Source organism: Palaemon carinicauda, chromosome 8 (genome assembly GCF_036898095.1).
Source record: "Palaemon carinicauda isolate YSFRI2023 chromosome 8, ASM3689809v2, whole genome shotgun sequence".
In the NCBI taxonomy this organism is placed as follows: domain Eukaryota; kingdom Metazoa; phylum Arthropoda; class Malacostraca; order Decapoda; family Palaemonidae; genus Palaemon; species Palaemon carinicauda.
The window spans coordinates 10,817,625-10,823,582 of record NC_090732.1 but is presented as its reverse complement, the minus strand read 5'-3'; positions in this window follow the sequence as shown (position 1 = coordinate 10,823,582).

The following is a 5,958-nucleotide window of genomic DNA, read 5'->3' as shown; positions in this document are numbered from 1 at the left end:
CTGTCTCCAAAATGGAAACCCAGCTTCGAAATGGACCCCGGTTCCAAAATGGACTACGGCTCCATAATATTCGTCAAGTCCAAAATGGACCCCGGCTCCAAAATGGACCCAGGTTCCAAAATGGACCTCGGTTCCAAATTGGACCCCGGCTCCAAAATGGACCCCGGCTCCAAAATGGACCACGGGTCCATAATGATCACTGGGTCCAAAATGTACCCCGGTTGCAAAATGGACCTTGGCTCTAAAAAGCACCCTGGCTCCAAAATGGAACCCGGCTCCAAAAGGGACCCCGTTTCCAAAAAGGACCATGTCTCCAAAAATGACCCAGGCTCCAAAAAGGACCTTAGGTCCAAAAAAGATCCGGGCTCCAAAATGGACCTCGGCTCCTAAAAAGGAACCTGGCTCCAAAATGGACCTCGGCTCCAAAAAGGACCTTGGCTCCATAATGGACCCCAGCTCCAAAAAGGAACCTGGCTCCAAAATGGACTTTGGCTCCTAAAAGGACCCTAGCTCCAACATGGACCCAGGCTCCAAAATGTACCTTGGCTCCAAAAAAGGAATCTAGCTCCAAAATGGACCTCGGCTCCAGAAAGGACCCTGGCTCCAAAATGGACACCAGCTCCAAAATGGACCCCAGGTCCAAAATGGACCCCAGGATCCAAGATAGGCCTCGGCCCCATAATGTTCGCGAGGTCCAAAATGTACCCCGGCTCCAATAGGGACCCCGGTTCCAAAATGGACTCCGGTTCAAAAATGGACCCCAGTTCTAAATTGGACCCCGGTTCCAAAATGGACCCCAGCTCCAAAATGGACCAAAGCTCCAAAATGGACCATGGCTCCATTATGTTCGCCAGGTCCAAAATGTACCCTGGCTTCAAAATGGACCCCAGCTTCGAAATGGACCCCTGTCCCAAAATGGACCACGGCTCCATAATGTTCGTCAGGTCCAAAATGGACCCCGGCTCCAAAATGGACCCCGGCTCCAAAATGGACCCAGGTTCCTAAATGGACCCCAGTTCTAAATTGGACCCCGGGTCCAAAATGGTCCACGGCTCCAAAATGGACCACGGCTCCATAATGATCACTGGGTCCAAAATGTACCCCGGTTGCAAAATGGACCTTGGCGCCAAAAAGCACCCTGGCTCCAAAATGGACCCCGGCTCCAAAAGGGACCGCAGTTCCAAAAAGGACCTTGGCTCCAAAATGGACGTAGGCTCCAAAAAGGACCCTGGCTCCAAAAGGGGACCATGGGTCCAAAAAGGATCCGGGCTCCAAAATGGACCTTGGCTCCAAAAAAGGACCCTGGCTCCAAAATGGAGCTCGGCTCCAAAAAGGACCCTGGCACCATAGTGGGCCCCGGCTCCAAAAAGGACCCAGGCTCCTAAAAGGACCCTGGCTCCAAAAAGGACCCTGGCTCCAAAAAGGACCCTGGCTCCAACATGGACCCCGGCTCCAAAATGAACCTCGGCTCCAAAAAAGGAACCTAGCTCCAAAATGGACCTCGGCTCCAAAAAAGACCCTGGCTCCAAAATGGACACCGGCTCCAAAATGGACCCCAGCTCCAAAATGGACCCCGACTCGAAAATGGACCACGGCTCCATAATGTTCGCAAGGTCCAAAATGGACCCCGGCTCCAAAATGGACTCTGGTTCCAAAATGGACCCCGGTTCCAAATTGGACCCCAGTTCTAAAATGGACCATGGCTCCATAATGATCGCCGGGTCCAAAATGTACTCTTGTTGCAATATGAACCCCGGCTCCAAAATGGACCTCGGCTCCAAAAAGGACGCAAGGTCTAAATATATTTTTATACTTCCATAATCCCTCAGTTCTCGCTTCTACAAAAGTAAATAACTCAGTTTGAGAGTTTTCCAGAGATTTTCAAAAGAACTTTTATTGTCCAACAAGGAAAATTTAGCTTACACATATTTCCTGAGGGATTTCCTGGGGTTTAAGGGAATTTCTAACAATAACAAAACCAAAATATTTTTTCTCAAAATCTCAAAAAAGTCGCTCCGGCCTTAAGCCATCTTGTTCACGCACAACTGACGATTAATGATTCCAAAATTTTACAGCCTTTGAATAAGGCAGCTTTTCTGGCTTTAGGATACGGCAATCTAAATTGCGTGCTGCTGAAAATAAATATTTTTTCAAGAATGGGAAAAGTTTTAGAAAAAAATGGTACCATGATGTTTCATTCCTTGGGCATAATGGCAGTGATGCGGCCTTACCAGTGTTAGTTTCTACACACACACATACATACATATATGTATATATATATATATATATATATGCGTGTGTGTGTGTGTGTATGTGTGTGCATGTATTATATACATGCATACATACGTACATACATACATATATATACATATAAAGTATGTATATCTATACAGTATTTATGCTGCACTTACACACATACATATACACACACACACACACACATATATATATATATATATATATCAATATGTATAAACACAGTATGTGTCTATATAACCTATATATATATATATATATATGTGTGTGTGTGTGTATATGCAGTGTATATATATATATATGTATATATAGGTATACATATATACAGTATATATATATATATATATATACATATATATATATATATATAGACATATATATAATATATATATATATATATATATGTATATGTATATATATATGCATATATATATATATATATATATACATATATATATATATATATATATGCATATATATATATATATATATATGTGTGTGTTTGTGTGTGTGTGTGTATGTGTATGTGTATATACATAGCAATTAAAACTTCTAACGACCTATGTAATACGTAATGGTTCAGTTACGAGTTTCCTATTAATTTGCGGTATTTATTTAAGGTAGTTGACATCCAAAAGTTTGTATAAAAATATATAGGCCTACTGCTTATATAATCTTTCTATTATTATTATTATTATTATTTTTATTATTATTATTACTTGCTAAGCTACAACCCTAGTTGGAAAAGCAGTATGCTAAAGGCCTATGAGCTCCAACGGGGAAAATTGCCCGGTGAGAAAAGGAAACTATTATTATTATTATTATTATTATTATTATTACTTGCTAAGTTACAACCCTAGTTGGAAAAGCAGAATGCTATAAGCCCAGGTGCCCCAACAGGGAAAATAGGCCAGTGATGAAAGGAAAGAAGGAAAAATATTTTAATGACAGTAACAACATTAAAATAAATAATTCCTATATAATCTATAAAAACTTTAACAAAACAAATTTTGTAAATTAACCCAAACAATCTTATTAAATAACAAAAAGGAATGGAATTTAAAGTAATTTTTCTTCTGATTAAATTCTCATTGACTAAATATTCCCATGTTTAGCTCTTGGGGTGTTTTGGGGGTAAACATTATGTAATATTAACTAACTGAGAGGAAAGCTAATCAAAGAAACCAACAATTTATTTGGTATAGCTTCTATTTCAACTACCTAATCCCTTTCAAATTGCCGTGAGTGTTCTTTACTAAAAACATTGGATCTTTCACTGAACCAGCCAAAAGATACCACCCCCCCCCCCCAAAAAAAAAATAAAAGAAAAAAAAAAACTGCACCAGCTATGGTCACAAAAATAGGACACGAGATTGAATAACAGTGAAAAAACATATTTACTTTTATTTTGAAGGTAGCATTTCATCTTTCATCTCCCTCTATGTTCTAGAATAGCATTGGGTATGATTGAACAATAAAGTAATGGGGGGGGGGATGAAATTTGCACTCCCCAAGAGAGATTAGTTCATCAAACTTTCAACGGCTCCATAAAGCACTAAAGAGTTGGAAGACCTAGGCCTACATGGCTGAGGACTTAGAAGCGTGAAGTAGGAGATGATGAATGGAGAAGTATTGATTTAAAAACTCAAAATAGAGGCGACTGGAGAAATCTAACTGAGGCCCTTTACGCCAATAGACGTAGGAGAAGATGATGATGATGATGATGATGATTAAGATGAGGTCACTTGTATAAAATCGTAGAGACATTCAATGACTGATAGCAGTAAATAAAATCCTCTTATGCAAATGCCTTTCTTGTATATCCAGATTACTTTCGAAAACTCTCGCTTTTTCGCGAAAAGGAGTTTATCCTTTGAAGCTGTAGAATTACGCTTTGGATTACATTGTTCGTTATTTATATATTCATTGCCGAGTCAGCGAAGTTTATGTTTAAATTCGGGGCCCTGTAAGTGGAAGATTTTGGCTGAAAGATATTTATCTAGTTTTTATAACCTATACTTGATCAGCTTCATGCATATGCACAAAATTCTCATTAGTCTCTCATTAGTATATATATATATATATATATATATATATTGGTGTGCTACTGTCTTAAGCATATATTTGAGTATGAGTTGTTTTCAGATGTATTTAAATGGATTTACTGAATACATCTTAATGGTTTTTAAGTTTTATTTTTATAAAACAGAGTTAAACATCTCCATCACTGGAGGAAGCTGTGTTGGTCCAGACGACCAATTCTGGTGAAGTTTAGATATGAACTGAATAAATTATCGATATCACAGATATCGTATGCTTGCTTTAATTTAGCCACGTGACGGAATCGGAAGACACCTGCATCCGGTGACGTCACAAACTTTCACACGAGGAGACAATGTGTTGACGTTAAGAAAGAATGTCAATTTGCCGAGGTTTGCATTATACATCCTGTTTATAATTTGAATGACTACAGCAAATCCCAGGGTTAGCTCTTCCAACCAACATGACATATTACGTCATTTGTTTTAAACATGTAATATTACTATTCTAATTATTACATAAGCTCGGCCAGCTATCTCAATTTTTTTTTACAAAAATTTAACAACAAGCCGAAACATGGTTATTAGGTGTGACTGGACATACGTATTATTCTTTGTTTAACTTTAGCCATAATCAACTGAGGACGAATGTCCAAATAGGCACAATAAAAAATAATAACAATAATGCATACAAAAAAGATATAACCAAAGCAAAAAGAAAAATGCATGATAAAACCAAGATCATATATATGGTACATTGCTAGCAAATGATTACATGGTACCAAAAAACAAAATAAATTCTGACTTACATATGATTCGGTAACTTGATAAAGAATAATTGTTACCTTTGTCAGAAACAAGATACTCAATTTTTAGTGCACAAACACGAATTCCTGGTACGTACACGTACCACGGTTTCGTACATATATATATATATATATATATATATATATTTATATATAGGGCTGATATATTTTATTAGATGCCCATAGATTCTGTTATATATTTTATTATTTTTTTTTTCTCTTTTCTTTTTTTAACATTCCGGCTTATATACTTTTATTAGATGCCGAGAGAAAAAAATGATTTATATCCTTTTTTATTTTATTTATTTTTTAAATGTTGTTTTAAATGTATTTTTAACAATACAAATGTAGAGAATTTCTTTAATTACATATTACTAGCTTACTAATCAGCTTTTCATACAAACATCTTCCCGACAAATTACTCCCTTAGCGAATGAGGTGGCCACTCATACAGCTTTGAACTGGATTAAATAGGGGGTATTGTCAGGGCTATGCAACTCGTTCCTTTGTAGCTGCTTGCTGTGCCGTAACCTACGCCAAACAAGGATGTTCACGGCGATAAATATCATCACCGTGAAACACAAACTAGCCAGTATTATGGGGTGAAGAATTTCTTCATAAGTCGGTGACAGGTGGTCCTTTTCGGTAAGTTTCATCAACCGCTTTGCCACACGGCCGTTGTATGGGAGAGGAAGTGCTGGCATTGTAGAGGTCCACGTAAGTTCGCGAAGTAGGCTCGTTCTCTGATGATTGTCCGTAGGCCAGTCACCATGGAATTCGGGGAAGTCCCGATACAACCATCTGCTGCGACGAAGATGTGGGTGAAGGATGTGGATCCGTCAGGGCATGATACATTG